General features: G+C 41.0%; 1 long non-coding RNA gene across 2 annotated transcripts; it reads left to right on the top strand.

Moving 5' to 3' along the window:
* The first annotated feature begins 714 nt into the window (after nucleotides 1-714).
* On the top strand, nucleotides 715-6440 carry LOC147369814 (uncharacterized). Of its 2 annotated transcripts, XR_015167922.1 has the most exons (4): nucleotides 715-1114; nucleotides 1946-2023; nucleotides 2803-2844; nucleotides 4011-6440. It is a non-coding gene; the product is annotated as an uncharacterized LOC147369814 (long non-coding RNA). The 2 variants fall into 2 exon arrangements; XR_015167923.1 differs by lacking the exon at nucleotides 2803-2844.
* The last annotated feature ends 9449 nt before the right edge of the window (nucleotides 6441-15889 follow it).

Below are 15889 nucleotides of genomic sequence, written 5' to 3'. Positions count from 1 at the left end.
TGGGATGCCTCTCACAAGACTGACTATACAAAAATGAATGAAATGTGATGTCATGAAAAACCCTTAAAATAGAAAAGAGGACTGTATTTAGGTTTGTTTCATTCAACATTTTCTAGTTTCTACTTTAGGGTTTTTCCTAAAATCTGATATGGGTTTATTTCTCTAAAGGTCTTGTTTAAAAGAATCTTAAAAGTCATTTATCTAAGATGGATGATGATTCTCATCAAATTCACCCACACGCTGTAATTAATGGGGAGATGGGGGCAACCAGCATGGGCAAGAGGACACAAGCTCATCCTCTACCATTTGATCTTAGCAGAATTTACAGCTTGTCTCATTTGCCTGGATGTTTAGTTTGGAAGTAGAATTAACTTCTTTCTCTTCTTCCTCACTGATTCCGCAAAGAAAATGGTTAATTATTGGAGCTTCATAATCGCCAGGATCAAAGCCTGACAATATAAATTTTTATTTCTAGCGCTCTGAATATTAAAAAGTAGAACTATGTGGCTTTACAGTGCTTTTCGTCCCTGAGATTCTACGATGCATCTTCTTTGCAGACAGAACATGCAGAAAATTCCCAGCTCCACGTACACAACCTGAAAAGAGAACCAGCGCGCGTGCTCCTTCCTGGAGGCGGTGGGGGGGCCCTAGCCGTTTGCCAGTGCGCCTGCGTGCGAGGATTCGCCTCGCCCTGTCTGCGGGCGGGAAGGCTCCAGGAGAACCCGGATGGAGCCCGGCGCGGTAGGAGCGGGGGACGCTGCGGGCGCAGCTATCACACCGCGCCTCGCAGGGTCCTGCTCCGGGGTCGCACCCAAGAAGCCGCCACCTAGACTGGTTCCAGCTCCTGGAGGCTGAGCCCCAGCCTGAGCAGAGAGGGAAGTGGAGCCCGAAACGGGCGCCTAAAAGAAGCCCGAGCATCCCTTGGGCCTGCGCCTGTGTCTCGGAGCCGTCGGCTGGAGACCGAGCAGTCTTCTTCCCGCGCCGCCGGCGTCCTTAGCTCGCCCGGGCAGCCTCCTAAATGCTCCGTCCTTTATAATACACCAAGCCTTACCAGTTACAAGCCCATGTCGTTTACTTGCACGCTCATAATTAAACCTCCCAACAGCCCTATAAGGTAGGTACTGTTGTCATCCCCAGTTGAGGCATTGAAGCTTGGACAGGTCCCAGCCTCTAAGTGACAAAGCCAGCATCCCAGGCGTTTGCCTCTGGTGCATTTGCTCGGCTATTGCATTCCCTTACCTTCTCTCCTGGTTTTTGCTTTTAATAACGTAAAAATAGTGAATTTTCAATCCTCTGCCTCCCTGGATACCTGCACCTACCATGGACTGGCATAGGCAGAGGCCAGGTAGAAGTCTGATTGTGTTTGGTTTGGTGTTTAAGGTTTACTGCCGCACTTTGGTGGTGTCACTGCTGACATAGATGTTTTAGCCTTCCCCGGGTGTTTCTGTTGTATGAATGTTTACTTGTAACTGACTGATTTTTCTCTCAATTGTGATACTGTTTCATATCTACCCTTCATAAACTTGTAAAACATTTTACTCTGTTGCATCTGTTCTTTCATTCTGCATCTTCAGATGGCTTTCAGCAAATTCTCAAAAATCTTTCTGAAAACTAATTATGTCTATCTTAGTAAGTAAGCCTTTTTGTTTATTTTACTGTTTATTATGGGAAATTTCCAGCATACATAGAGTGAGTACGGTGTAATGATGTGTGTCCATCAGCCAGCCAACTCAAGACCAGTCCTTTTCTATTTCTACCTGCATTGTGTGTGTGCTGAAGTACTGTATTTCAGAGAGCCCAGTCATCATTCCACCAGTAAATAATTAAGTCTGTGTTTCTAATGATGAAGACTTTTAAAAAACACAGCCATACCATGATCACACTGTTTCAGTTAATAATAATTCCTTAATAAGATGATGCTTTTTTTAATGTTTACATATTTTAGGGTATTGTGATTGCTAAATACCACAAAGGAACAAGTGAGAATTGTGAGATTCTATAACACAAGAAAGCCTCTTGGGCGGTAAGTTCATCTTTGAGGATCTTAAAATTTCTTGCTACCTGTTCTCCCTTTTTGAGTGGGAGGGAGAAGAATTTTTCTAAAAATTCTCTTGTTCCAAACAGGTTAATCTTCAATCAAAATATATGTGAGTAGCATAGAATGGATAGGAATGTACTCTTAACTCATCCTATAATTTCTAGTTAGAAGTCATTAGAAATAAACCTGAAGTAAAGAAAATCATTTGAAGTAAAGCTTTCTCCTTCACTTTCTCTGTACCCACAAAATATACATAACAATATACAGAAAGATAAGCATTTTTTTATGTTCATCTCATAATTCTGTTATCAGTTAGGAGAGGTTCTAAACACAGTCTGCCCATGATCTCCTCACTTGACAAAAGAAAGCTTAAGATCAACTCTAAATTATCTTTACCAACTGGCAGACATCTTTCAATTTTAAACTGGTCAATAGCAACCATATGGTAGATCAACTTGGCTAGTTACATAGAAGCACAATTTACAACTTATTATTCTTGGCAGAGCCTCTAGCAAGCTAGGGCTTTAAGTAAATATTCTTGGCTAACTTACTGTGATTTTTTTATGGCTAAAGTGGGTATTTGGATTTCAGTGTACCCCTGTTACATTATTTCAGGCATATTCTGTGGTACAGAACTTTGGGAATCATTTATATGGGAGACAGAATTGATTTCTAAGGCATATTTGAGCCTACATGTGGATTATACCATTACTCATTGCTCAGGAGGGAAAAAGAGAAAAAGAAAAACATATCTTTCTTTTTAGGTCCCTCAGCTTTCATAGGAAGTTGTCATCAACTCAGAAAAGGTAAATGGGTCTTAAAGCACTTAGTGTTTACTTAGCAACCTAGAATATCTATAAGGCTAGGAACTGGCCTGGGGATGTGTTCATTCCTCTAAATCTGTCTGTGTACTTGGATGTGTATCAGAATCACCTGGACAACTGTATTTTCGCTTCTCTTGTCCTACTTCTGGAGAATGATGATGTATTAGTTCTGAGGTGGTACAGGGAAAAGTTTTCTTTCAGAAGTGCTCCCAGTGATTGTGATAGGCAATCTCATCAAGAGATTTCTGTTATGGGTACTATTCAGGAAAATTATCTAAAACACTTTATTTAGAGTACATATTTGGGGCTCCTACTCCAGAGCTGTCCAGGAATATGTATTTTAGCAAGAGACTTAGATGATTCCTCCATTTATTTAGTAAACTAAAGAAAACCTGCCTTCTACATCCTTTCCTACTATAATTAAGGCTTTTCCTCTATGAGAGGACTTTTTCTGAAATTTCAATAACAAGAGTAGTTGTGTTTCTCCTGAGCCACTTGCTTGCTTTTTTTATATGACAGTATGAATCACGGACTGATAGTGCGTATCCTGCTTCTGTGTCACACGTGGCTTAGTCAGACCTGTTTGAAATTCTCTGCTTAGGTTGGAGTCAGAGCCACTCAAGGATCAACTAGTTTTATAGACTATTTGATTTAAATCCTTATATATTAGAAAGAACTAGCCACCATGTCAGAATCTGTCCTTAGAGTATTTAGTGAAGACTTCCTTCTCCATTCACTAGTTTATAACTGGGGGTGTGCATGCATCTCTAGCATAGGATGGAAGGGAGGGATGGCAGTGAGATGCCTTTTCTGGGGATACAAAACGTACCAGATTTGTTTGGAATATACATCATTGAAAACATAGTAAGCCATAACTGCAGCTCACCAATAGAGAACTTACAGGGTATTCACAATTTGCATAAGCCCTAATCTCTCATATATAACTTGGTGGCAAGGTGTTTGTTCCAAGGCTTTAGCTGTGAGTTTGCTCAATTTAAGTTGTCATATTGTCATGGCTTACTTTGAACTGACATGTTACAGGATATTTATTGACGTGTACACAGATGACGGGATGGCATGAGAAGTGGCTTTGTTTTATTTCAGTTAGCCACTGGTTTTTAATGTCTGGGTTATATTTTACTTCCAAGCAAAAGTCTCCAACATCTGTGGAATACTGCGTGAGAAGTTTGGGGTGCCATGTCGAAGAAACGCAAATGGGACGATGACTATGTTCGTTACTGGTTCACCTGTGTGACAGAGATTGATGGGACTCAGCGCCCACAGTGTGTACTGTGTAACTCGGTATTTTCAAATGCTGACCTCCGACCGTCAAAACTGTCTGACCATTTTAACAGACAGCATGGTGGTATAGGTGGGCACGATCTCAGCAGCCTGAAACATGTGCCAGTACCAGCTGATCAGAGTGAAACCCTGAAAACATTTGGAGTTGCATCTCAGGAAGATGCCTTACTACAGGCATCATATCAGTTCGCATATTTATGTGCCAAAGAGAAGAATCCTCATACAATAGCTGAAAAATTAGTGAAACCTTGTGCACTGGAAATAGCACAAATAGTTTTGGGACCAGATGCACAAAAGAAGCTTCAGCAGGTTCCCTTATCAGATGATGTCATCCATTCTAGAATTGATGAAATGAGCCAGGATATCTTACAGCAAGTTCTAGAAGATATCAAAGCCAGTCCTCTTAAAGTGGGTATTCAGCTTGCAGAGACAACAGACATGGATGACTGCAGTCAGCTGATGGCATTTGTGCGATACATAAGAGAGAGAGAGATTGTAGAAGAATTCCTGTTCTGTGAACCACTGCAGTTAACAATGAAGGGAAAAGATGTGTTTAACCTGTTCAGAGACTTCTTTTTGAAACATAAGATAGCACTCGATGTATGCGGCTCTGTTTGTACTGATGGTGCCTCTTCTATGCTAGGAGAAAATTCAGAGTTTGTTTGCTGTGTGAAAAAAGAGGTACCTCATATCGTGATCACACATTGTTTGTTGAACCCTCATACACTTGTCACAAAGACATTGCCTACAAAACTGAGGGATGCTCTTTTTACTGTGGTGAGGGTAATAAATTTTATCAAAGGGCGAGCTCCAAATCATCGCCTGTTTCAGGCTTTTTTTGAAGAAATTGGAATAGAGTATAGTGTTCTCCTTTTCCATACTGAAATGAGGTGGCTTTCCCGAGGCCAGATACTTACTCATATTTTTGAAATGCATGAAGAAATAAATCAGTTTCTTCACCACCAAAGCAGCAATTTAGTTGATGGCTTTGAAAACAAAGAGTTTAAAATTCACCTTGCATACCTTGCAGATTTATTCAAACACCTAAATGAACTTAGTGCATCTATGCAAAGGACTGGAATGAACACAGTATCAGCTAGAGAGAAGTTGTCTGCCTTTGTTAGGAAGTTTCCATTTTGGCTAAAGCGGATTGAGAAAAGAAATTTTACCAACTTTCCTTTTCTTGAAGAAATTGTTGTTTCCGATAATGAAGCTTTATGCATCGCAGCTGAAATAACCCTGCACCTACAACAGTTGAGCAGCTTCTTCAACGGCTATTTCTCTGTTGGAGATCTTGATGAGGCAAGTAAATGGATACTGGATCCATTTCTTTTTAATCTGGACTTTGTCGATGATGGTTATTTAGTGAAAAATGATCTTGCTGAATTACGAGCTAGTGGCCAAATCCTAATGGAATTTGAGACAATGAAGCTTGAGGATTTCTGGTGTGCTCAATTCACAGTGTTTCCCAGCCTGGCAAAGACAGCACTAGAAATCCTTATACCATTTGCAACTACATACCTTTGTGAGTTGGGATTTTCATCACTTTTGCATTTTAAAACCAAGTCCAGAAGCTGCTTGAATATGAGTGATGACATCCGTGTGGCTATTTCAAAAAAAGTTCCTCGTTTCTCAGATATCATTGAACAAAAACTACAGCTCCAGCAGAAGTCACTGTAAAATGACAAACTTTTTGTGTATAATTTTTAACATATTCTTCAGTCCATTGTAAAATTAAGCTATAATTCTCTCTTTTATATTTATGATATACCAAATCCTATGTTTTAGAAAGTTCAGCATTTTTAACTTTCGATTTTCATGTGAGACATTAAAATATGTTTTGAGAATTAAGAGCACAAGCAGCAGAAAAGATTAAGTGCTACTAATATATAGGATTCTTCTAAGTATCTGTTTAGCCTTTTGATGTGATACATATAAAAAAGACACCCAAACACTGGAATATCCAAGCTATTTGGCATAATAGGCTATGAATAGAGCCAAGAGAAAAAGAGAAGACCTCCCAGAACATACCATCTCACGTTAAAAGTCAAAGTCAAAGGATGAAATGACATACTGAGTCCTTCCATGTGCTTAAGGGTTGTTTTAGGGACATAATGTTATCAGAAGAGGGTTATGAAATGTTATAGTGAAAGGATGATCCTAGTTAACATAAGATTTATTTTTAAATGTATTATTTGGAGTTAGTCTGAATGTCCATTCCTCTGGTTCTATGCTCTAAATTCCATGACACTAATAAACATCCTGATATCTTGGTAGTCATTCCTTGTCTTCTTTTAAGTTATATCTAGACCCCAAGTCTTTGGGGCAGCTAAAGAGGAGATCCTAGAGCCCTGTTCAAGAAATTCTAATTTAACTGGCCTGGGCCAAGGAGCTTCATTCTCAACCAGCTTTCCAGACGGTTCTGATGGATTCTTTGGCCCTCTCACCTCATCTTATTTTTCCTACACTTAGTTTTCCTTTGGCCCAGTTTCTTCACTTATTTTATACCTTATGCTATATGTATTTTTCTAAGATTAAAACTTTTGAATGGGTCAAAATATAAATAATAGAGAAATTAACATAGAAGTCACTGTAGTAACTCAGGGCCACCAAAAAAAAGTCCCCGTGGAACTCTAGGTTGGTATACTTTCCTGGATGATAATTGGCTAGATTTGTTTGTAAACGTAAAGAAACTAGGATTTTTATTTCAAAAATAAAAATCATAACAGTTTTATCCAAGCCCTGTATGCTCAAAGCTGGAGAAGAAATGAGTCGTATAGTGAAAAGCCACAGTCCCCTTCCTACCCAGTTACCTTAACAGTTGCTGTTTTAACAATTTATAGTCCCCCCCAAAATATCTAAGTAATATGTTACACCAAATATACATACACCAGTTTTGACTTATAGGAGTCAGAAGTTATATATTGACTCCTCTAGATAATATGTAAGCACTGAATTTATAAAGCATCCATCTCCTACTACTTCCAGTTTTTTGTCATGGCAGTATTAATTTTACTTCCTCTGTTGATTCTTCATAGCCCTTTGATTGAAGATTTTTTTCCCTCTAGGAATTTCTCACATGGAAAGAATCAGGGGTGTCCACAAAGTTTATAAGGTGGGTAATCATAGCATTTTTGAAAACAAATTTTTTAACTTGAAGGGGAATGATATCTATCAAATTTAGATGCCACTTGAGTATGCAAATTGAAATTTATATTTCCTACACAAAACTAAACTTTATCACTATCCACCAAAATGCTTTATCAATGAACATAAATACACCCCTTCTTTTCTATAAAAATTTTAGTTAGAAAATATAAGTCCTAATTTTTCCTAGTATAATCTAACATCAAGAGCAGTGGGAGAAATTTCCAAAGCTGATACAGGAAAAAATCTGGAAGAGTATATACGAAGTTTAATATGTATGCATATCTAAAGATAGGAAGGAAGTAGGGATGGGAGCAAAGGCATGAATGAAGCCTGGGACCTAACAATACAATAGCAAGATTAGGATGAAGTGCCAAAAGCAAATGACTTATAGCCAGCCATTAGTCCACTAGAATTTTCTCTTAGACTACATTCATTAATTTCTGCTCTGTAACAAAAATCCAAAGGACATTCTGAAGGCAACGGCTAACAAAGTTCTTCATTCTTTTTTAAATTCTGTAACAGTTCATTTTCCTCTGATCAAATGAAAGAGACTGCAGTGTCTGCTAAAATGAAAACTTGAATTTCTTCTTTTTTTAATTTAAAAAATCTTCAGTGGTACATATATTGGCAGGTTTAAGTCCTATATGTTGTTTCTTTTTCTTCCAAGGAAGAAATAATTTTTTTCTTGTATTTTCACAATATGAGGTCATTGATAATTGCAAAAAGCCAAGATGTATAAAGTATAAAGACATAATTTTATAACCAGCAGATGTCACTCTTAGTGGATGATTGGTTAAAAGCAAACTTACTCTCATTACAATTTCCCCAAATATCTGATTTTCAGCATCTTTAGAAAAGTGGTGTGAGTCTGGAGCTTCCAGTTGTCAACTTCCCTGCCAGAGGGTGGAGCCAGCAGAGACAAAGCCAAGAAAAGGAAAGAGGTTCCTTACAACGTTGCTTCCGCACCTAAATGCATTATACTTTTTTAACTTTTTAGTTCTATAAACTAATTCCCTCTTCTGCAGTTTCCTGTCACATGCAACCAAGAGACTTACTTCATATACTTGGTTTCCAGTCTTACTTTTATGAATGGCTAATAGGAAAGTTTTTACTCCATTAATTTTGCTATCAATTTTGGACAACTCTTACTTGTCCCCTATAAGATGAAACAATTGGACAAGTTTTCCCTAGGGAACCTTTTCATTTTTTTCTACAGAGGTCATATTTCATCTGCTTAATTTGAATTTTGATGGTATGACATAGTAGACCCTTTCCTAGATATAAATAGAAAAATAGACTTTTTGTTGTTTTTTTTTTTCTTTTTGGTAATGGCATCAGCTTGGTTTCTGGAGCAATCACAGTTCTTATGTATCATTTCCTTCTACTAACAAAAGACGTAACCTAGAATTTTGGACACTTTCACCCTTTATCAGGTTTACTTTTTTATTCTGGTAAGAGACCTTTATCTCTAATGCTGTATTATGAAAGGTCTCAAACATACCAAAAAGTTGGACGAGTAATACAGTGGACACCCATATGGTTATTTTCTAGATTCAAAAACTGTTAACATTTTGCTATAGTTATCTGTTTATATAAATGTATAGGTGTCCCTGTATCCAACAGGGTCCAGTAAGAACAGAAACTGTACCCATTTTTAAATAGTATCCACAGTGAAGAATCACTGACCTGCTACTAGATAACTGGAAAGGCAAAAGGGGATACTGAGGTGTCACAGAGATAATAAATGCACAAAACAGCTAACATCAATAGGGCTAGTTAAACAAGAAAAGAGGCTGACATTATTAAAACACAAGCTTGAATGAGGGATCCCTTGGAAATGAGACTCGGGTGTCTGGGGAAGAGGCCCTGACTGGTATTAATGTCTTAGGAGCTCAAAAGTCTTAAGAATGTGTGCCAGCCAGCTGGTGCTGCTCTCTCTAAGCATGTATAATGAGGCTGGCTCCAGAAAACACTGAAAACCTAAACCAACTGCTGCTCCTAAACTAACTCTCACTGCCAGGGTGAAGAATCACTGCACAGATGATGTCATCAGCAGTAGGAAGCAAAAGAGGAAGGAGCAAGTCCCTGGTCCTTCCTCTAGATTTCTACCATGTCTCTTGTTTACCCCTTATTTACGGGGCTTAACAGAAAGCTGGGTGATAAAGAAGTGTACTTTGTGAGATCCCAGCCCCAGCATGACAAAGCAAGTGACAGGAAGTAGAGAGGTTGTCTACTATTAGAGATTGTCTATTGTCTTTGAAGCTGAAAGACAATAACTTAGTAACCAGCACAGCCCATCTTTTTGGCTGCTCATCCTTCTATCCATAATTGAATCTCTATACAATGAACATAGCTTTGTGGCTCTCGTAAGATGTAACTGCTGCTGCTGCTGCTAAGTCACTTCAGTCGTGTCCGACTCTGTGTGACCCCATAGATGTCAGCCCACAAGGCTCCCCTGTCCCTGGGGTTCTCCAGGCAAGAACACTGGAGTCGGTTGCCATTTCCTTCTCCAATGCAGGAAAGTGAAAAGTGAGAGTTAAGTCGCTCAGTTGTGTCCGACTCTTAGCGACCCCATGCACTGCAGCCCACCATCCTCTGTACAAATAAAGATGCTTTACCTTCTCCCCAGAATGAGGAAACAGAAGTCTTAACTCCTCACATTTAGTAACAGTGCCGTTGAATTATTCTGTTGCCTAAAAACTAGCCCCAACAACCAACTTTTTTGTGTGGGCTTGAGTGGGCAAAAAAGAAGTCTCCAGGTATAAATCATCTATCTCACTGTTACAATAAACAATAAAAAAAAACCACCCTAAAACTCCTCAGATACATGGTTACAAAACAACACTATTCATCAGGATATGCCATGCCTTGACCAGACCAATTTCAGGCCCACTGGCATTAACCCCAACAGCACAAGCCAAATAAGGTCAGTAGAGTTTCAACTCCCAATTCAGTAGAAACACTGTTGGGTCCCTTGGTGAAAACATTTCCTCCTTTGGGAACCAAGGGAGTCACAGTCACAGCAATGGGAAGCAAAAATTCTGTGAATTATTAGGTGCTCACCCCCTGATTCCCAGACTAATGTATTTTGGCTTGGTGGATAAAAGTATATTCATTGGTGACCAATACAAAGCATAATTGGGGCTTCCCTGGTGGCTCAGAGGTTAAAGTGTCTGCCTGGAACGCGTAGACCCGGGTTCGATCCCTGGGTAGGGAAGATCCCCTGGAGAAGGAAATGGCAACCCACTCCAGTACTCTTGCCTGGAGAATCCCATGAAGGGAGGAGCCTGGTAGGCTACAGTCCATGGGGTCGCAAAGAGTTGGACACAATTGAGCGACTTCACTTCACAAAGCATAATTGCATCCTATAAGAACCTTAGCTTTTAGATTAGTTTTTCCCAGTTGTAAGTAACAGTATTAAGTAGATCATTCTGTCATTCTAACAGACTAGGTGCTTCTGAGCGATCAAGTACATGACACGACCAATAAATTCCATAGGTGTCAATCTGTTGCTACACTCTGTTATGAATGTCTGTGTCCACTCCCAAATTCATATGGTGAAGTCATAACCCCCAATGCATAATATTTGAAGATGTGGCCTTTGGGAGGTAAGTTGGGTTTAGATGAAGTCATGAGTGTGGAAGCCTGGCCCAATGGGATTAATGCCTTTATGAAAGTCTTGGCTCTGTATCTCTGGTGCACAAAAGTCATGTGGGCACACAGAAAGGTGGCAGCCTCCTACAAGCCAAGAAAGGAGGTCAGAATGAAACCTATCTTGCCACACCTTGATCTCAGATTTGTTGGCCTCCATAACTGAAGAGTCTCTGTTGGTTAAGCCAGTCAGTCTATGGTATTTTCTTATGGCAGCCCAAGCAGATTAACACACACTCCTTTGCTGCTGCTTGATAAGGTTCAGTGTGGTGCAGGATACAACAACACAATAAGGCTGGCAGAGGCACTGAAGACAAAGCTACATCCAGATGGTGTGTCTTTTTCCAGTGAGACTAAGCAGCTGCCTCTTCCATGATAGAAGGAATCTAATGTAATAAGTCTATCACCAGGTGCCCATGTTTGGGGCTAAGTATTGGTCTCTGCAATTGGCAGCTCAGGCACTCAGTGGGACAGGGAGGAGGGAGATCCATGTTGTTGAGCCTCCATTCTTGGCCAGTGTGGCCATTGCTGTACGTGGCCCATGGGGATTAGGATGATTGGAGAAAGGCTGACTAATCACTGCAAAGTACATCATCTTGTCCTCTTGATTACTGAGAGCTTCCTCTTCATTAATGTAGGTTCAGCAAGGCCAATAGGAAGTCCTCGAGCCAAAGGCAGCTGTCACAGGAATAGGCCTGCTGTTGATGAAAGTGAAAGAGGAGGGTGAAAAAGCTGGCTTAAAACTCAATATTCAGAAAACTAAGATCATGGCATCCAGTCCCATCACTTCATAGCAAATAGATGGGGAAACAATGGAAACAGTGAGAGACTTTATTTTTGGGGGGCTCCAAAATCACTGCAGATGGTTACTGCAGCCATGAAATTAAAAGACACTTGCTCCTTGGAATAAAAGCTATGACCAACCTACACAGCATATTAAAAAGCAGAGACATTACCAACAAAGGTCCATCTAGTCAAAGCTCTGGTTTTCCAGTAGTCATGTATGGATGTGAGAGTTGAACTACAAAGGAAGCTGAGCACAGAAGAATTGATGCTTTTGAACTGTGGTGTTGGAGAAGACTCTTGAGAGTCCCTTGGACTGCAAGAAGATCCAGCCAGTCCATCCAAAAGGAAATCAACCCTGAATATTCATTGGAAGGACTGATGCTGAAGCTGAAACTGCAACCTGATGCAAAGAACTACCTCATTGGAAAAGACCCTGATGCTGGGAAAGATTGAAGGCGGGAGGAGAAGGGGACAACAGAGGATGAGATGGTTGGATGGCATCACCAACTCGATGGACATGAGTTTGAGTAAGCTCCAGGAGCTGGTGATGGACAGGGAAGCCTGGCGTGCTGCAGTCCATAGGGTCACAAAGAGTCAGACATGACTGAGCAATTGAACTGAACTGAGTATCCCTGCCTCTCTCAGTCACTTGCTGGGAACAGCTCATGGGAAGTGTGAACCAGCCCAGGTACAGTGGTATGCATTAGAGGGCAGCAGCTAGGGCTTTGGTTAATTGTGTTCCCCGTAGTTGTATGTCTTCAGAGTGTATTCTCAGGTTTGCACAGTCCTTTGGTGAACATTCTCCCAGAGCACAATAACCTTCAACTCTGTCCACTGAGAGGTCCTTCCATATATCTCACCCCCAGACCCTTTGTCACTTGTCTTCTATGTCTTTTCTTTCCAAGACCCTCACCATCCATCATACCACGAGTGAGCCTGGTGGTCCAGTGGCTAAAACTCCATGCTTCCAATGCAGGGGTGAAAAAAAGGAAAGAAAGTGAAGTCGCTCAGTCTTGTCTGACTCTTTGCAATCCCATGGACTGTAGCCTGCAAGGCTCCTCTGTCCACAGGATTTTCCAGGCAAGAACACTGGAATGGGTAGTGATTTCCTTCTCCAGGGGATCTTCCTGACCCAGGGATTGAACCCAAGTCTCCCACATTGCAGGCAGACTCTTTACCATCTGAGCCACCAGGGAAGCCCTATGCAGGGGACCTGGGTTCAATTCCTGGTCAGGGAACTAGATGCCACATGCCAAAACTAAAGATTCTGTGTGCTGCAACTAAGACCCGGTGCAGCCAAATAAATAAATATTTTTTTTAAAAAATGAGTAACTGACCTTGAATACTAGAGTTTAGATCCATACTTCTGGATCATGCTCAATTTAGACAGCATAGACAATCAAATGTACTGCTCAAAATTCTGCTCCCTGAGAAGATTCCCTTCAGTAGAATCTTTCATAGACATACCTGATTGGAATTGTACTGCTACAGAAGTTTTTTCAGCAACCAGCTGATTCTAGCATATTGGGCAGAATAAACTGTAAACCAGACCTAAATTACTTCCTCCTAGTCAACTAGTCCTAAGGAACTCCCCACACGGCCAGGAGTTACAGACTGAGAGGAAAGGAAGGCTTTCAGGAAGAGTAATTGTCACAGGAGCTGAGTTACCTCTTCAAGCAACTTGCTTATGCCTTCCCAACCTGCCTGATCTCTACCCCTTGTATACCATTTCCAGCTCACAGGAGATGACTGCTGTGCACGCTCCAATTTATGACTTGCTAGATCATACAGCACCCAATCCCATGGTCAGGTGTTCACTTCTGACAGGGCCTAGTAGCAAACCAAGATCTATTTCTCAAAAGGAGAATAGCAATCTTCAAAAGAGGGTGTGAAAAAAAGAGAAGGTGTGGACTTGCTCCAAAATCCTCAGGGTCTATGCTTCCATTCCCCTACTGGCATTTGCCAAAGAACCCACACAGAAGCCTTACTTGCCACATTCGGGTGCCGCTGGATCTGCTGGGTCTCGGGTGGTGGAGTAGCAAGCACTACAGCATGGGCTTGTTGCAGAACGTTTTGGCACTCAGGTCTCCACTCAACCTGGCCATGTTGTGGGTCAGAATAACACCTAAATGTGCTGTATGTTGCCTCTAAAAGCCAAAAAGGCCCATCAAGCATTGTGCCTCTGTTGTAGTGGCAAGAGAGGTCCCTTGTAAGGACTAGTGCAGTACAGACAGAAGTGTTGTGTTACAATCATCAGCTTGTTAAGCAACTCGATCTTAATTATTGCACCGCCAAAAGGAAACGATAATTATGTGACAGGACAGAGGTGCTAACATCACTACAATGGCAATCATAATTTATAAATGTGTCAGATCAGCATGTTGTAAGCCTTAAACTGATAATGTTATTTTTTAAAGATTTTTTTAAAATGTAGAACATTTTTAAAGTCTTTATTGAATTTGTTAATATTGTTTCTGTTTTATGTTTTGGTTTTTGGCCTAGAGACATATTGAATCTTAGCTCCCCCACCAGGGATTGATTGCCTCGGAAGGCAAAGTCTTAACCACTGAACTGCCAGGGAAGTCCCAATTTACAATGTTATGTAAAAATATATTTCAACTAAAAAAAGACAATTTTTTGCTTTTTGTTTACTTATTTATTTATTTTATTTTTTTAAGATAATTTTTTAAAAAAGGAATAGACTTTTGCAACATACTCCAGACCATTAGCACATTAGAAACTTCACCAATGTGGATGAGTCCCCGAATTTTTATGAGGTTTATCTTCCACTCTCTGACTCATATGCATTTTACTAAGGCATCTAAAGTAGTTTCTTCTGCGTTCTTATCAGATCCTTCTGTAAGTCATCAGTGAGGGGGACAAATTTGATGATCTGTGAAATGGCAAAATCATCAAAATCTCTGCAGATTAGATTATTGCAGACATTAAGTTGATGTTGAGTGAACTCCAGGGGATGGTGATGGACGGGGAGGCCTGGCGTGCTGCTATTCATGGGGTTGCAAAGAGTCGGACACGACTGAGCGACTGAACTGAACTGAACTGAACTGAAGTCAATGTTGAAAGCAGAGACATTACTTTGCCAACAAAGGTCCGTCTAGTCAAGGCTATGGTTTTTCCAGTGGTCATGTATGGATGTGAGAGTTGGACTGTGAAGAAAGCTGAGCGCCAAAGAATTGATGCTTTTGAACTGTGGTGTTGGAGAAGACTCCTGAGAGTCCCTTGGACTGCAAGGAGATCCAACCAGTCCATTCTAAAGGAGATCAGCCCTGGGTGTTCTTTGGAAAAAATGATGCTAAAGCTGAAGCTCCAGTACTTTGGCCACCTCATACGAAGAGTTGACTCATTGGAAAAGACTCTGATGCTGGGAGGGATTGGGGGCAGGAGGAAAAGGGGACGACAGAGGATGAGATGGCTGGATGGCATCACCGACTCGATGGACGTGAGTCTGAGTGAACTCTGGGAGGGAGTTGGTGATGGACAGGGAGGCCTGGTGTGCTGCGATTCATGGGGTCACAAAGAGTTGAACACGACTGAGCGACTGAACTGAACTGAAGTCGATGTAGCCCTAGGGCACAACTGTGAAGGTGATCTCTTGGTTCTGCAAGGTGAAAACAACTTCCTTGTGGTATTCACTGAAATTGATTTCAGTTCAGTCACTCAGTCGTGTCCGACTCTCTGCGACCCCATGAACTGAAGTGCGCCAGGCTTCCCTGTCCATCACTGACTCCCAGAGCTTGCTCAAACTCGTGTCCATTGAGTCGGTGATGCCATCCAACCATCTCATCTTCTGTTGCCCCCTTCTCCTCCTGCCTTCAATCTTTCCCAGCATCAGGGTCTTTTCAAATGAGTCAGTTCTCTGCATTAGGTGACCAAAGTATTGGAGTTTCAGCTTCAGCATCAGTCCTTCCAATGAACACCCAGGACTGATCTCTTTAGGATTGACTGGTTGGATTTCCTTGCAGTCCAAAGGACTCTCAAGAGTATTCTCCAACACCACCGTTCGAAAGGATCCATTCTTTGGTGTTCAGCTTTCTTTATAGTCCAACTCCCACATCCATACATGACTACTGGAAAAACTATAGCTATGACTAGATGGACTTTTGTTGGTAAAGTAATG

This window comes from Bos grunniens, chromosome 7, assembly GCF_055505025.1.
Source record: "Bos grunniens cultivar Pamir isolate PY7600 chromosome 7, Bosgru_T2T1.0, whole genome shotgun sequence".
NCBI classification, from domain to species: Eukaryota; Metazoa; Chordata; class Mammalia; order Artiodactyla; family Bovidae; genus Bos; species Bos grunniens.
Note: the sequence above shows the minus strand (reverse complement) of the source record. Positions and strands in the feature narration are given on the sequence as shown.